The sequence below is a fragment of the Cryptomeria japonica genome, chromosome 10, assembly GCF_030272615.1.
Source record: "Cryptomeria japonica chromosome 10, Sugi_1.0, whole genome shotgun sequence".
NCBI classification, from domain to species: domain Eukaryota; kingdom Viridiplantae; phylum Streptophyta; class Pinopsida; order Cupressales; family Cupressaceae; genus Cryptomeria; species Cryptomeria japonica.
In genome coordinates this window covers 30,426,325-30,444,610 of record NC_081414.1, presented here as the reverse complement: position 1 = coordinate 30,444,610, position 18,286 = coordinate 30,426,325, and positions in this window count along the sequence as shown.

The window sequence follows — 18,286 nt, the reverse complement described above, 5'->3', positions numbered from 1 at the left end:
AACTCAAGAGCTCTTTTACCCACACAACAATATCTCCAATATCAAGGAATTAAAGAACATATATAAGTAATGAACATAAGAACATTAACTCATATAACCAATTTTTGACACAACACAAAGTTTGAGATCAAATAAAATTGCTTTCTTTATTTGCTTGATTGAATCTTCACAACAAAAGCTCAAAGTCTTAGTTGAGGCAAAAATTCGGCAGAGTTTTGCTTAGCATAATCAAAGATAAAAAAAAATATACAAATGAGGGTTCTCCTTATATATGAAAAGAGAGGAGAAAAATGTGGGCACAGTTGACTAATTCAACTGCACAATCCCACTTGACTACAACTACAGCAGAAAGAAAACTTGCAGCATCTAACAATGCAACTACATGAAAAGAAAATGTCAAAAGGGGACACTTTATTCATCTTTCTCCTCCTTGTTAGATTTGTGGAATTCTTCAAAATTGGTCATGATGGCCTCAATCTCAGCTTGTTCCGGCATTGGGGTAGAATTTGTGATGATACGAACACGAGAAATTGCAACCTCAGCCTTCACATATTTCTTTTTGCCATCTTTCAGCATGGATGCAAGGACCTCAAAACTGACTTGAATTTCCAGCAACTTATCAAATGTAGTTAGAGAGAAATGTTTTTCTATGCAGTGATCCATTAGGGAAAGAAACTCTTCCATGATGGTGTCACTAGTAACAAGATTCTGATTGTCATCATATAGATAACAAGGAATGTCAACAATTCTAGCAGAAATGAGATCAATCTCATCATCACCTTCCTTCCTTTCTCAGTCCATCTCCGCAATCATCAACCTTATTATCTCTTTCTTGTGAGACAATAATGATAAGATTTGGATATACTTCTCTCTTGTTGGAAATACTTTATTTTCCACAAGGACGTCTATCATGAAGTCTTCCATTTTGTTCCAAAGAGTTTGACTTTCCTCAATATCTTCAATTTCTTGAGACAAGGAAATCTTAATACTCTGCATTTGAATTTGAATTACTTCAACATCAGTCAACAAATTAATTGTTGAACTTAGAAGATGAGATCCTTTTGATTTTAATCATGCAATCCACTCATCTACTACTCGGCCCTTGACTCCCACCTATTCAACCTTTCTTGGAGCCTCAGTATCTATTGAGGAACCAAAAGGCTCGATTTCTTGGGAGGATTGTGTGACCTTGAGAAGAACACTGGTTAATTGTTCACACTTTTATTTTAACTCATTCTTCTCATCTCTTTCCTGATCAAATCTCCACAACAAAGAGTCAAAAGCAGTTTGAGAATCCAGCTCAACGCTCTCATGCGTTTCCACTCCAAGCTCTACGGTTTACATGGTATAGTCCTCAGGTTGTATATTATCTTTACTCTTATCTGATGATGGCACCATGACCTCAGTATATTTCCTCTTAGTAGTTGGATCTACTAATACTCAAGAAACAGTCTTTGGCTTTTTTGTACCTTTGGGCTTTGGGGGAACCAACTGCTCAAAATCAAACTCATCAGGTGAAATCACTTGTTTCTTTCTCTTGGGTGCCACTACCTCCATCCAAGGTGGTAATTCTAGATTGGAGGGTGGAGTAGTAGCTTCTTGTTGAGTATCAATTAGTATTTTAGGACCTAACTGGCTTGAACTTGCAGCGGTTATGGATGTTATTATTGGTATCAAAATGGAAGTATCCAATGGCATGCCAGCTAATGTAGTAAAAATAGCTACTACTAACACCCCTTCAGTTATAGCCACAGATGGGAGAGTGGAAGGTGCAATAGGAATAATTTCAGTACTTATCAGAGGTGGAACTTCTGTTATGATCGTTGTAGAAGGTAAAGTCATCATATGTTGTTCCGCAAATGCTTGCTCCATAGTTTCAGGAAAATCCAACATTGAAGATTCAATGGTGGTTGAAGGAATATCATCCAAATTGGAAAAATTGGATAATGTAAAAAACTGTTGAGCATCTTTTGACTGGGTCATGTCCTTATCTAACTCCTCATCATCAAATTCCTCATCCTCTTTGTATATGGTGAAAATGGAAACAATAGTATTAAAAGACAAATATATTCAACCACGAAACCCTAGCCTAACAACAACAAAGATCCACCATAACATATGAAGATTACCTACGACAATGCAAATCAACAAAATCACAAAGATGATACCATCACATGTCTAATAGGGTTTGAATCTCCATTCTTCCTATCTCCATTGATCTTGCTTGATATATTTGCTCTTAGATTTTATGTGTGCACAAGAGCTCAACAAAGAACAGAAATGTGGTTGCAAGTAGGCTTGATCATATATGAAAGTTTGAATTCTAGTCCAAGAAGATTGATAATGAAGGAAGCATCCTCTTATATAGAAGACACTATAAGAAATGGAGGGATAAGATTAAGAGGTGTAAAAGATAGATGGTCGGCTAGTATTAGAGGGTAGGTAGAGGAAATAAGAAAAAAATGAGAGAGGTAGGTAGTGTAGGAATTAAGAGATGAATGACATGTGTCAAGGTAGAAAGGGCTAATGAATTAATTAAATAAATAAATATTTATTTAATTAATAGAGGAAGTGGGATCAATTAAATAAATGAAATATTTATTTAATTGAGGAAAGGACAATTTAAATAAATAAATGTATTTATTTAAATGAGAAATAAGGCTAGAAGAGAATAAAATGAATTAATTAAATAAATAAAGATTTATTTAATTAATAGAAGAATTAGGCTAAAATAATTAAATAAATAAAAATAATTATTTAATTAGACAAGACAATTTTAGGTGTCTACATTTTGCCCCTCTTTGAGACAATGCAGCTTGAAATGTTGTTTCAAAGAAGATAAGATGAACTGATACAAAGTTGCCCCAAGATGGGAATGATATGCCCCCTCAAGAGATTGGATGAAAATGTCTGAAAAGAATGCAAGCATTCTCTCGATAAGAAAGAAAGGCTAGAAAAGATTGACAAGATAGGATAGAGTGATAGATTCATGGGATAAAGAAGACTGACTCGAGAGACTAGGGCTAGGGTAGTCTATAAGATAGACTATGAGGGAAAACATCCTCATTTTCATCTACACACCTAAGAGATCAAAGTGCAGAGAGAGTAAAGAGTAGTCAACAGTCAGTAGCGATGGAATTGGTGCATAGATTCAATCACGTTCACCGATATCAGAGACTAGCAGATGCAGGAGAGCCGGTGAGTACCACAAAACCTCTTTGTACCTTGTTGCATTAATTGTTGTCATAAATACATGTTAGGTAGGCCAATAAATGCGCATTAGGTATGTTGTAAAAAAAATTTCAAGCGGGGTAAAAAATGCTAAGGCACATTTGCATTGGTGCTAAGCGCGTCTGGGTAGGCTAGGCGTGTCTATGTAGAATGCAATTGCATCTATGGTTTCAAAAGTTTCTATCATATGCGAGCGCATTTGTGAAATGCAGGCACGTCTGTGCAGGGGAGGCACATCTGTGCATAATAGAGGCATGTCTATGTGTTTCAGGCACGTCTGTGACATGCATAAATGTTTGTGGAATATGTAAGCGCGTTTGTCTCATGAATGCACATTTATGTCTTCAAGGTCAAATCGACAGTTCTATGATAAATCTACGCTGTCGATTGGATAATCTTCTGAGAAGATACACTCAAACGGGTCCTTTAGGAAAGACTAGGATAACAAATAGGACTAGGATTGACAATTTTTTGGTAGAACATACATTGCCAATCAGGAAACTACTCCAAAGGATACACTCAAGCAGAGGCCCGAGGATAGGATAGAGCAAGGCACTTTGTGATGAACAAGGAGTACCAAATAAATTGATAATTCTATGATAGAACATACATTGCCAATTGGATTAGGCTAAAATTGACAATTTTGTGATAGAACATACGTTGTCAATTGGATAAGCTACTCAAGATGATACACTCAAGTAGGTGCCCTAAAAGATAAAATCAGCACTTTGTGATGAACAGGGAGTACTACTAGGATAGAGTGCCATATGATAGATATAAGCACTAGGATAAAAGAGCAACACTTTGTGATGAACAAGGAATACCACTAGGATAGAGTGTCATATGATAGATATAAGCACTAGGATAAAAAGTAGCACTTTGTGATGAATAGGGAGTACTACTAGGATTGACATAGTTGATTGGCTTGATTGTAGGAGGACCTACCGATGCTGGAGTCGCGAGAGATATTATCTTTAACTCAAGGGTTATGAGTAGAGCTGACATTCAAGGATAGAGCAGCAGTTGAGGCCATGGGCTTGCGATACATTATGTATGTGCCTGAGTTTCGGGTGAACATGGGATTGTTGACTGCATTAGCTAAGAGATGGCACTCAGAGACATGCACTTTTCATTTTTTGATGGGTGAGACGACAGTCACCTTGGAGGATGTATATAGGATATTGAGGATACTAATCATTGGGGAGTTGGTTATGTTGGGTCTCAAATCAATAGATTGGACAGGTTCTAAGGAAATGCCAACTCCTATGATCAAACCCTCCAATTGACTTGGCCAACTTATAGAGTGAACCTATTTGGTTACTAACTCTCTCACTTTAGGCTCTGCAGGACCTAGGCGGGTATACCTACTCACTAGTTGTTCCTTCAACTAATGATTTTTATAGCAGATTCAATGTATTAATTTGGATTCCTCCTATCTCAGAATGGCATAAGTTTCTAGGACAGAGATATAGCAGATGAGTTCAAGATTGTTGTTGTAGAAGCTACTTGATCTTTATGCTTAGAATTATATATATATACACTATTGCCAACTTACTCGATGTTTCCTACTCAACTACTCCTATTGCTTTAAAATAAAATGTGATGAATATGGTGATAAGTTGTAATTTATAAATGGCCAATGCCTTCTCTATTGTTTGGGCTACAGAGTCTTTATATTTCCTTAGGACTTATTGTGTGAACTTGTGAGACAGTTTTTAAACCCACCCCTTTTATGGGTCTGTCAGTTACTATTTCTTATGAGATCAATAGAATGCCTATATCATAAGTTGCTTGAATGAATTTAACCCTACCTTTAAGGGACCACCCAAGTAAGCACTGCAAAGAACAATTATAATTCACAAGCAAAACTTTTATTTCAACCTTATAACATACAACATAAATTTCACTCAAAGAATATGAATAACCTTATCTCCTTTAGATAATATCACAAGCAACTGCCAACAACAAATGAAATAATCCACAGCACATATGCAAAGAAAAGACAACTGATTATATTATGTATCCGTCAAAAATTTGTATAATAGGAAGCTTTCAAGCTATCATATGTTACTGTCTTTTTCCTACGATCATTGATGGAAAAAAATTACAAGAAACCTTTCTCATATATATATGAGAGAAAATGCTATCTATGAAAAGACGTGTCTTTTCAAAACACTAATTTTCAATCTGAACATTCTTAACAAACTTAAGTAAAAAGAGATTAAGCATCCCTAAATGATGAATGTAATCATCTTCTTTAAAAGTCTTGATCTTGATGCTCTGTTTCTTTAATTCTTCTCCCTGTGAAAGGTATTCGGATATCATCTGGTTGATGGTAGGGGCCATATCTTTGGCTCGATCCAATCTTGACAGAGCCCGATCCTTGACGCTTATAAGTTCATTCTGCCATTCCTCCATAGATATTAATTCTCCCTCTTTATAAATCAAGGGCATTCCAATAGGGCTCCCATCATCCAATTCTTTAAGATCTCTTTTTAGCGCATCTTTGTATTTAACATGATTCTCCATATACAAAGTCCCTTCTGTTTTCTCCTCTAGCGTCATCATATCAACATTGCTTATCACTTCATGCAATCATGCTTTTAACCTTTCATGCTCTCTTAATGCCTTTATGGTTCCAGTGTATACCCTCCAGTAATGTTCAACATGCATGAGCATGGTGCTAAACCTGTGTTCAACGATATCATTAACCAATTTATCCATCTTTTGTTGAATATTACTTACCTGTTTGGTAGCCTTTTCTGCTTGATATTTCCAATACAGAACATCAAATACATCATCCAAGCTTTGTCCTGTGGGATATGCAGCATATTTACTTAAAGGAGTTCCTGTCTCAAGCTGCAATATCCTTGCTTGTAGCCTCTGATTCTCCTCTTTAGCTCTTTCATATAAACCCTTATAGGTAATGTTTTCCCTGACCAAAAACTCTGTCTGATCCAAATTTAGTTTGGCAACATCCAAGCTTAATCTTGCAGTGACCCTAGGGTCAGTCTTTCCTACCTGATGGACCATAAGGTGTCCAAAGGTTTCTTCAATATCCACAATAATTGGTCTTTTTCCTCTCGGATACAGTGCCCATTGTAGGAGAGCTTTTTGGTCAGGATCATATCCTAAGCCTATGAACAATTTATCTATCTCTTGAGGCAATACCTATTGATTTAGGTCTTGCTTCTTCAAGAATCCATCAAACAGAAGTGCTGAATTTATATCCCAACCTGAAAAGATGATAACACCAGCCTCCTTTAATATTTTCCTCCCCTTCTCAGGGGTCATATCTTTCATGAGAGCATCTATCTCATCTTGCAGCCTTCTCATCTGTTCTTCTTCTGATCTCCCAGCCATACATCATCTCACATGAGCCCCCTTGTACTGGTATAAGAATGAAAGGAATTCACCTAAGGAAGCGAATCCATCATCCGCAACAAAGTCTTCATATTCTGTCATCCTTATATCAACTATATCCCTGATATTGAATTCACCAGTTTCCACATCTACCTCTGCTTCAAAACCAGGGGGATAATCTTCTCTAGGGGAGTCAGTAGGGATGCTACTAGCAGTTGATTTTGGTGACATGTGAGCCAATGGCTTACTATCTTTTCCAGTGTTGACAAAATGGAGGAACTATGGGGATACTCTATGCATAATCTCTACCTCATGCTGAAGTAGTTTTTTGGCTATCTCCAAAGGATCTTGGAGGTTTCCAAGTAGGTCTCCATCCACCATCCCCTTTCTCTTTTCCACTTGAAAGCTTCCCAAGTCATCTCGCTTCTTTCTCTCAAAACCTTGGCCTCTTCCCTTTCAAGGTTCCTGATTAAATCGTCTGGCATTTGAGCCACATGTATTCTAGCTTTTAGCTTCTGTGATGCCCTTGCAGCTCTTATATATCCCTCAGGATCAAAGTTCTCTCTAGGATCACCCAGAGTCATGCCATAATAATCTAACTTATTTTGAAGTAAATGATAACTTTTAGAACTTTTAACAATGAAATCAGAAAACACCAGTAACCCTGGCACAATAGATTGTTTACCAAAATCTGTGAGATGTTTGGCACTAACAGCAGACAGTTGTCTTACAATCTCTAGACTAGCCACCCTGTTTGGCACTGTAATTGGAAGCATGTATGGCTTTCCTTCATACCCGAATACCCTAATTTCTATATGATTAAGGTGGCAATACCAGTCACCCCAGTTGTGATCAATCTGAGACTCTGGAGAGAAGTCTTTTGGCCTGAGGAATCTTTTGATTTCAGGAGACAAAGTATAATCTCTATGTTGTCTGAAGGATGCACTGAGTGGTTTTACAAAATATTCCTGAAAGTGCCAATATTGGTTGTTTATAAATCTTTGATCCCATGCAGAAACCCACAACTGGACTGGTTTCTTCAAACCATTTTTATCATAAGCTCTGATGCTAAAATCATCTGACCAGAAATTGAATTCTTGTCCACAATAAAGAATAATGTGCATTAATAAGGAATATAATGAGAAATGAACATTTACAAGGTCTCCTTTTAACTTTTCCAACCCATGATTTAGGGCTTCTGCAACATAAGTGGCATAGTCAAACGGCCTAGGGTCTTTTGACTGTAGATTAGCACATAGAACCATAACCCCAATATCCATGAGAGGATGAGCCTCTAAGCCTAATACTTGGGCTGCAGCATAGTATGTATACTTGAAATATGGATGGAATTGGTTGACATCAAAAGGCACCTTGTCATCTTTACTGAAAGGAACTAAGGACTTTCCCACTTTTGGCCTGTGAATGGGTAGTCTCCATGTCCTATAGATGTCCTCTAAATTGAAGAACTCTTGCGATAGTTTCTGTATGTCAATTTTCTCTTCTACATCCCAGTCTAGATCAAACACCATATCAATGGTCTGTTTGTTAATTACCACCATAGGATTCCCTCGGTAGTCACATATGGTTTCGGTTTTTGGATCATAACAATCTACTAGGGCTTTCATTAATTCAACATCCACAAATACATTCGGAACTACCAATTTCCCTAAATTCTTCTTCCACAGGTTACTCATGGGCTCAGGAGCATCCCTTCTCTTGTAACCAAATAAGAACAACTCATGTCCTCTGATTTCAATCCATATGTCTCCTAGATGTTCAAATCTATCTTCCAACCCTTCCTCTTCACTTTTGATTTTTTTGGACCTCACACTGGATGTCGGGCACTGGTCTAGCAGATCCTGAGCTAAAGTTCTACCCTCCTTTTTCTGTCATTTGGGTTTCTCTTCAGGGTTCAATTCCTTTCCTTTCCTACTCTTTTTAGAAGAAGAAGAAGAGGGTTCCATAATTTCAATCAATGTGAGATATCACACTTACTTGGAGAATTGTCGAGCTCTTCTGACTGTTGTTTACGAATCTCAGCTAGCTCCTTGTAACTTTCCGTCTTTCGGCAACAATCTGGTTCTTATGAAAATTCGATCAATTCAACTGTAATTGTGTGGGCAACTTGTACAATAGTTAATGTCTCTGTGTTTACAACGGCTACTCAAATGTTTAAACTTAATTACAGATGTGACATCCTCAACTTGAGCTTTTAATTCCTTCGCGGGAAGTATTGTTCAGTTGAAATGATTGTGAATCGAGTTTTCGATGAAACCCTTGTCTTCATTTGAATGCTTTAATCTTTCATCGAAAGTTCATTTTCCTTGATATCACCTCATCGGTGAATGGCCCTTGTCGAAAAACCATCTTCTAGTCTCCTCGAAATCATCCTCTCCTCGATGAAATCTTTTTCGATGAGTTATTAGTGAATCTCATCGAAATCATATTTCGATGAGTTTTATACTTTGGTGAAAGTTCACGCGAGCCCTCTGAAATCCTTTTTTCTTCGATGTCCTTCTTTTATCGATGAAATCCCTCTGTTTTTATCGACATATTATTATCGATAAGATTTGTTTTTCGGTGAATGTTTTTTAAGTTTCCTCGGCAATTTTATTTCCTCGACTTCACCTTTTGTTGGCCTTTCACTTTTCGATGAAATTGGAATATCGATGAGTGGCTTCCTTCATTTACCGAAAGAGATATTTTGCCGAACACATCTTAACTTAGTGTTTTACACTTTATGTTTTATTTCGATGAAACTATTCTTTTGGTGAAACTCATTTTGAGATGCTCAACATGATATTTTTGGCTGATGATCTTTTAGCTTTCACGCCTTTGGGAAGATTTTTAAGTTCAAATATATTATTCAACAGGTTCCTTAGGATCGAGAGGGAGATCGGGATGCACCTAGATGACTATTTAAGGATCCAGGATTGGAGATGAGGGTAGGACATGTGGCTTGGGACACCATGACAACAACAAGATTGGCACTACCGGCGGTACTGGTAGGAGTTATCTGTGGGTTCCTTTGTCCGGACAGGGCGACACGAGGGTTGGTTGTGGGATGGGAAGGATTGTGGAGACATTGGTGATGGAGCACACTAGGTTTGCATAGGGGCCATGTCTGTTGGCACACTTTTATTATGAGTTGCATCAGTTTGTATATCATGGATCAGCAAGATTAGGATGTGTAGTGACATTGTTCCAGGTATGGCCATATGAGCATTTGTCGGTTACACGTCCAATACACTTTAGAGGTAGATGAAATGGGCGCAGTTATGTGCATCTGTATGATATGATTACTTCCTAGCCACAGATTGGAAGGTTAGATTATTGGCGCAGGGTGATTGATGAGATAGATAGTGTAGTACGGAGGCCTTACAAAGACTTTGAGGAGTGGGAGGTTGACGCAGTCGAGCTACCGTACGTGTTTAGGAGTAGGTATCTGATTGGTCAGACACCATATGTTATTGAGCAATAGCTGATTGATAGGGTATGCAGGTAGTAGAGGACACAGGGGCCGGATACAATTGTGTTCTACAGTCAGGGGAGGAGATATCCTACTGGAGAGACCTATATTATGGAGTGGTGCCACCAGATCAGTAGGATAGGAGCTTCCAGAGACCATCACGAACTATGACGACCACTGGAGGGAGAGACAAGAGACAGGCGTCTAGTGGTGGGGTCATGGGTCCTCCACCACCACCACATAGAGAGGGCAGGAGAGATGATCCTAGGGTAGGGCCTTCTGGGGCTCAGAATCCATTGAGGCTAATTGGCTTCGAGGGAGGGAGTTCATCATAGTCTTAGAGGGCTCCCTATGTATCAGTTTTGTACCATTTGTGTATGATGATGTAGACACCTTCGGGTGATTTTGTAGCCATATGTACTTTGACATAATTGTATCATGACACTTATGGTTTTTGATATATATGAGATGATTCATCTTTGTGACAAATATATGCATGTGTACCTATGTGGTGTTGCTTCTATGTGATGCACGTTTCTATGTGATTCTTATGATATGGATGCAAATATGTACATGATGAAATGCAATATTTTTGTTCTTTTATGTTTTTATATGTTATGCAAATGCAAATGTGAATGTATGAAATGTAGATGAATATGATAATGCAAATAACTATTTACATGATGAGAATGTAAAATGTGATAACATGTGTTGTGTGCAGGATATGGTGCAATTGTGATATCTATATGTATGTGTGAAATGCTAAAATGTGGTAATGCAGGTGCAAACTACATGAAATGCAGATATTTGTTTTTTTGGCATTTCATTATACTCAGCCATATAATAGCAAGCTACACAGACTCAATAAGGATGATGGAGATCAATCAAGAAAGGGGGGATGATAGATAGAAAATATGAAAGTGAAAGAGCTTCTTGTGTGTTATCATCATTGAGCTTTATTATGGCAAATAGGTTATGACAATCGAGGTATATGTTCAACCCAGAAAGTCATTGTACCTGTTTACATGGAGATAAGACAGTCACAAACAAAGAATGCCCCAGTTCACACTAGACTCACAGTGTCCTCATATCCTTGGATAAGTCATAGCATTACTAAGAGACAATCCACAGACAACAAAAGAAAAGAAAAGGTGATGATACCCCATCCTCGCCTTTCTAGTCAATGACATCCTGGAGATAAAATCTCTAGTCAAAGACATCCTAGAAAAGCTAAAAGACATGTCACCAAAAAGATAAAATCAAAAGAAAACCAAGACTCGACACCAACATCCACTATAGTCCTCAAGTTTAGTGTCTCTTGTCACTTTGTATAAGTCTATTTGATTGTGGTCACAATATTTTTGTTCACAAAAGGATAGATAGCACTGAACCATAATGTTGTCTGAGTCTGTTGAAAGATTTGATTTGTTGACACCCATTGTTGCTTGCATCTCATCTAAAACTGACTGAATCCATGAAATTGATACTTTATTGCAGAGAAGACGAAACTTTATTGTGGATCAGTGATGTAAGTATTGCTTTATTGTGGATTGTGGGTGGATAGACTGAAGAAAATTGGAAGAAACTGTACTTCTCAGAATGTGTAATTCTCTTAGTTCCACACCCCTTACTAGACTTGGGATTTGCCTTAGCCACATATAGGAGATGATTTATTATGGATGGAAAGGGGTGAAAAGGAGGGATTATTGTGAATGGCTAACCAATCTTAGGTAGATCAATAACAAGCCATGATGGGAATGGGTAAGTTTATTATGGATGGATAGGTTGTGAGTGTCTGCAAAGTGAAGGGATGAGATTGAATTTTGAAGGAGGGAGGAGCAATGTCTCTACACATGGCGCCAGTAACCCAGTTTTCACCATGGTACTTGCCCAGGGCGCCACCGAAGTGGTTTTCACCTTTGGACGGATTTATTTCTCTTTACTTTTTTTGATTTTTTTAATTTTTTTGTGCCACAATGTGCCTGTTTTCTAGTTTTTCACCAAGTAACGATTTTTTATTTTTATGATTTTTTTGTATTTTTGAATTTTTAAATTTTTTTGTATTTTTGAATTTTTTAGATTTTTTGTATTTTTGAATTTTTTTATTTTTTTGTATTTTTGAATTAGGATATGTTGAAGAGCTATGTGTAAAACCTATGGAGGTGCATGTTGTTTATTAGATCTTCCAAAGGTTCACCCTCTGGGGTTGAGAACTCATATGCACCAGATCCATAGACTATTGTGATGATGTAAGGACCAAGCCAATTTGGCTCGAATTTTCCTTTCTTTTCTCAGTCTTGCTGATTCTTAGTATTTTCTCTGAGAACTAAGTCACCCACCTCAAATTATTGTAGTTACATCATTCCTTGACTAAATGATGTGTAGCTCGAGTGACTGTCTTCCTTGATAAAGGAGCTTAGATAGAATTACTAGTGTGTGAACTACATAGGCCCATATGTGTGTCACCTAAAGATGTTTGGGCATCCCTGATAACAAAGTCCTTTGAGGAAGCTCCATTAAAGGTCCATGATGTATTGCCAGAAGGGAAAGGATGTGTGGAACAAGTGGATGAGTTATGAAGGTTTATTATTGCGAAAAGAAGTGAAAGTATGATAGCATGATGGAGACTTAGGATCAACAAGTATTCTTTTTGACTTGAAATTTTAGAACTTTTGCCCCCAGTTATTTTGATATTACGGGAGATCAACTTTTGTTCTTTTTCTTTCATAGGATTTGTATCCTTGACTTGGATTTTTGCGGAGTCCAATAGCTTTTGATTTTGATTTGAACTGAAGGACTTCTCTTTATTTTTTACTTTTAGATTTTTCTTTTCATAGCTTGATTTTTTATCCCCAATTAGTAAGGGCTTTTGTGATTCTTGTTGATCCAAGTCTGGGAGCGGAGTGAAAATGGAATGAAAGGATGAAATGGTAAAGCTATGTGAGTTATCAAGAGGGATAGCGATACACTCAATAGATTATTCGCTAGAACCACTCTTAGGACTATTGATATCAAGAGTTGCTTGCACCACTAGAGGAGATTTGCATTTAGACTTAGCAGCCAGAATACTAGGTGGTTCATACCCAATTCTTTGGCATTGAAAATTGTTTGGAGGTTGTTCTTGTCGATTGAATACCTTAGGAGATAGTGGGAGTTGATCAACATGAAATATATACTCACCACATCCCATGTCTTTAATCTTGATTTTTTCTTTGATCTCTACTTTTTTTTATGTAGAATCTTTCAAGAATTTTGGATCAACATATGTTGATGAAGGAACGGCCTCTCGATTGACTCGGATTGTTATTTTTGATTTAGGGCATAGATTGTTGCAATATATGAATGGGTTTGGATCAACTTTGATGGTCACTTCAACTCCATTGTGTGGGAACTTGATACACCGATGATATGTTGAGGGAACAACTCTCATTTCATGAATCCATGGGCATCCCAAGAGTATGTTGTATGTGAGATCTAGATCAAGGACTTGACAAACCACATCCTTCGTTACCGGTCCAACTCTGAGAGGTAAAGTGACTATGCCTTTCGATGAGCACTCCTTGTCATCATATGCCTTGATGGTGATTACGTGTGTAGAATTCATAGCCCTTTCAGAATATCCCAATTTCTTAAGAGTATTCAATGTACAAATGTTCAGACCTACTCCCCCATCTATCAAGACTCGTTTGATGTGGTTTTTGTGTAGGAAGGCCTCAATGTGTAAAAGTTCATTATGCAGTTGGCTTATGAAGGCGTCATCGAATTCGGTGAATACAAGAGAATGTGGAATGGAAAGGTATCCCACCATGGCTTGAAACTGGTCCACGTTCAGATCAGTGGGAACAGAAGTTTCTCTCAAAGTTTTATCAAGGATGGATTTATGTGCAGGAGATATGCATAAAATCTCAAGGATGGGGATAAGCGTGGGCATCCTCCCTAACTGTTCTACTAGGTCGTACTCAGGTTTGCTTGTTGAGGAAGCTGTGATTTTAGCTAGAGCACCTTGCAAAGTGACCTTACCTCAACGAGTTGTGACAATACATTCAAAGGTAGATTCAAAAGAAGGTCTAATGCCTTTTAGGACAACTTTGGGTCTTTGGGTAGAATTTTCAAGCGTTTTGTCCTTTATGATAATAGTAGCGACATAATTGTCCATCTAAATGTGATTAACGATTGAATCATAATTATAGGACACTTTGGTATAGTTGGCCTGCTCATTTGTGGCTTTGGCTTTTCCCTTGTCATGTTTAGGGAATGGTTCCTTAAACATCTCATGTTCTTGATTGGATGAATGTCCTTCGATCTCAATGGCACCTCTATCAATAAGATCTTGTATAATGTTCTTCAACTGATGACAATTTCTTGTTTTATGTCCCTTTCTCTTGTGATATTCACAATACTTATCGTCACTCCACCAATTTGGTTTGAACTTTGGCTCATATGAAGGATTGTCTGGAATTGTTATTATATTGTTTTCCACTAGCTTCTTGAAGGCTGACTCAAGTGGTTCCCCCAATGGATTATATTTCCTTCATGGTTTTGAAGTTGCTTGAGTATTTACTTGGTTATTTGTAGAAGAACTTGATCCTGAAAGAATGATTTTTGGTCTCACTATGTTAGCATCAACAACGCCATCATTTACTGTGTTTTTGTTCTTGTTAAAAAATCATGGCTTGTCCTTTCCTTTAAAATCCTCTTTATTTTCTTTGAATATCCTGATGATTCCTTGCTCAATTAAGACCTTCTCTATTGCTAAGCCTTTCTCAATGATGTCCTTGAAGGTGGACAAACAAGCTTTCCTCAAGTCATAACCAATTTCTCTGTTGACATTCTAGGTGAACATCTCTACCATTTGTTTTTGTGGAATTTCACAAGACCATTTGTTGGCTAAATTCCTCCATCTTTGTAAGAATGATGAAAATGACTCCCCATCCTTTTTCTTGGTGTTGCACAAAGTGGTAACTCATATATATGTCTCTATGTTATATGAGAAATGTTGTATGAAAGCTTCTGCTAGATCACCCCATGACTTAATTCCTGGTGGACGTTGGGAGAACTTTTCCATGCTTGATCACCTAAGCTTTGTGGGAGCAATCTCATCAAGTATGTTTCTTCTACTGCTACCTCAATGCAAGCTATGAAAAACTATCTTATATGTGCCTTAGGGTCTCCTTTTACTGTGTACTTATCAAACTTTGGTGTTACGAAGTGTGTAGGAAATGGAGGCATTGGAATGATTTTGTCAAATGGATAGGGACATTATTGGCATTATGTGAACCGTTATGAGGACATAATGATATTGTATATTGTCATTGATGTCAATATGTGATATGAAGAGAGAACCGGCATATGTGAGAACCGGTATATGTGCCAAAGTAAAGCAATATATTTGTTCAAGGTGAACAGGCATGTCAAGGTGAACCAGCATGTAGTCATGGGAACTGGCACATGGAAGCATTGGATGACTACCGGTTGGTAGGTAGTTTCCACTTCAAGATTTCCGGTTGGAGTATCTTAAACCTGTGTGACTCAATTGGTGATCTTTATGTGATGAAGTTAGCATGATAACAAAGAATAGATAGTGTTTCCACATAAGCCTTGTGTGCGTGAAGGATTTTGCATAAAGAAGAGTGTTCCTATCTAGCTCGGGAATGTGCGAAGTTTGTAAACGGTGATAACGTGTGATGGGTTATCAGCCGCCATGAAATCAGTGGAAAATGAATGATGGAGAATGTCTTGAGATTGGATCAAGACTGTTGCATTCAATACAGTATGATCAACGGTCAGGATTGAACCATTTGAATTCCTTAACCTATTAGGTTTAGGGTTTAGGGTTTATGCTTCCGACCTAACTATTTTCTATAAGGTCGATGTTGTGATTCTTGCAGAGTTTTGTTGGAAAAAGTTGTGTGTGTGTATCTAAGAGAAGAGATACATGATTCTTGCCAGACCAGAGGAGAGAAGTCATTGGCATTGAGTGCTATTATCAGGTCATTGATATACCTGTTGATCTTTAACTACTTCAATAGTTGTGAAATCCCCTAATAGGGTAGCCTTAACCAGCTTGTTGAAAATCCTCTAACAAGGTAACTCGAAGCTACTAAGTCATTGATATCCTTTAGCTATTGGGTTCTTGAAATCCTCTAACAAGGTACCCTTAACAGGGTTTAACCCTTAACCGGGTATTGTAGCCATCCCTTAACCAGGTGATCCCTAACAGGATCGGTTTCTAACAAAACCTATCATATCTGTCTTTAACCAGACAAGGCTTCTAACAGAGCGGACTTCCAAAGAGTTCAAAAACAAGCTTGTGGGTATTCATCCCCATCGTGGTTTTTCCTAGTTGGGTTTCCACGTGAAAAATATGTATGTCATGTGTGATGTTATGATTGTTTTCTGATTAAGTGGTGATGCATTTTGATCTTGCTGTAATATATACATCTTTGATGGTAGATTGCCTATTCATGCATTAGAGTGAAATGGGAATGAAGAGTTAGATTATGTGAGAAGATAAGTGTCAACCGGTCTTTGCTCATCTTAGTTACACTGGGTTCTGCCGGTTGAACTCTGTTGAAGGACCGGTGCTGATGTTTGTCTGTCAGTGCATAAGTGTTAGTTGACAAACCAGTTTAAGGTTGAGTTTTTGCCTGTACTGATTCACCCCCCCCCCCTCTCAGTACCAGTTTGGTACTATTCATTCATCATTAAGTTATCAGACATATGTCTCTCATTGTGTAAACTGGCTTTGGTGTATTTATGTCCTCCATTTTCTTTTGTAAGTCTTTTATTTGTTGTTCCAAATTGTTCTTAGGTGGGGACCGACTTCTTGGACCATATCCCATGCCTGAGCCACCGGGTAGAGGAGGAGGATATTGCATATATGGATGGTATTGATCGTAAACATGCTCATATGGAGGAGGTCTATAATGATATTGTGTATGAGGACCACCTGGTATAGATTCATAATGAGAAATAGAATATTCGCTTTGTCCATGCATATCACATTCTACAGGCATGTCATGAGTTTGTTCTTGTGTAGTGCCCCCAAATTTGACACGAGGTTTTCTTCTGTCCAAATTTTGAGCATGCCTCTGGATATCCAATTGTTTTAGAGGTTGGTCCTTAGAATTGGTATGCAATTGAGTGTATTTATCTGCATAAGACTTCCATAATGGTCTGCGTAGACAAAGTTGTTCATGAGATGCTCTTTCATGAGTATCATAAGCTTGACCATGTGTATTTGGAACCTCAAGTTTTTGAAACAAGGATGATGGTGACTCAAGCACAAAACGTGGTCCTCTACTACCTCCACTAGTAGGTCTCCTTTGATCCATGTTGAGTTGAGTTTCTTGCATAGGTCGATTTTCCACTATTTGAGACATGTCAAAATCATGAGGTATCTTAGTTCCACTTTGTGCCATCACTTGTAGAAAATATTGTCTATCTCTTCTCATGATTTCCTCAACCAATCTATTAAAATGGGGATCCATAATAGAGTCTTCCACTTCTGCTAAATGTAATGAAATGTTGTCCACATTGTCATTGTGTGTATCATCATTGTTTGTATTATCCATGTTCTCAACATTCTGAATGTTTCTATAGATGTACATGTCAGGTAATGTGGTATGATCAGAATTGAAAAAGATATCATTGTCATACTTATATCCACTCATGTTTGCGAACTCTTGAGCCTCTTTAGCTTCTCTCCTAGATTTTTGGGAACGGGTTTCAACCATGAAATAGGTCTTGACCAAGATGTGTGAGACTAGATGAAGATGAAAAGAGTATGGAAGACCAAGAGTTGGATGGAATGTAAATGAATTTGAGGTGTACTTGCAATGTCCAAAGTGTAAGACCAAGTATGTATGTAGTAGAGTAGGTGTGGCTTCCAAAGAGATGATAGATTCTCTTGATGAGGTAAGTTGACCTTGACTCTAAGTAAGACCAAATGAGACCCTAAGGTGATAGACCTTGATGAGGGACCACTTAGCAAATATGTAGTGTGTTGACAAAGCAAGATGAGGATAAGAAAGTGACCTTTTGACTCAATTTTAAACAAATGTGAATGTAATGCAAGGTGTAAAGAAATGATGAACTTTGTGAGACCCAAAATAGGCTGAATTCTAGATGAAAACCCAGAGAAATAACCTAGGAAGTTGAAGAATTCTGAAACTAATTTCTCTTGTTTGGTGGACTGTAAGTTTTTTTCCAATACTGAACACA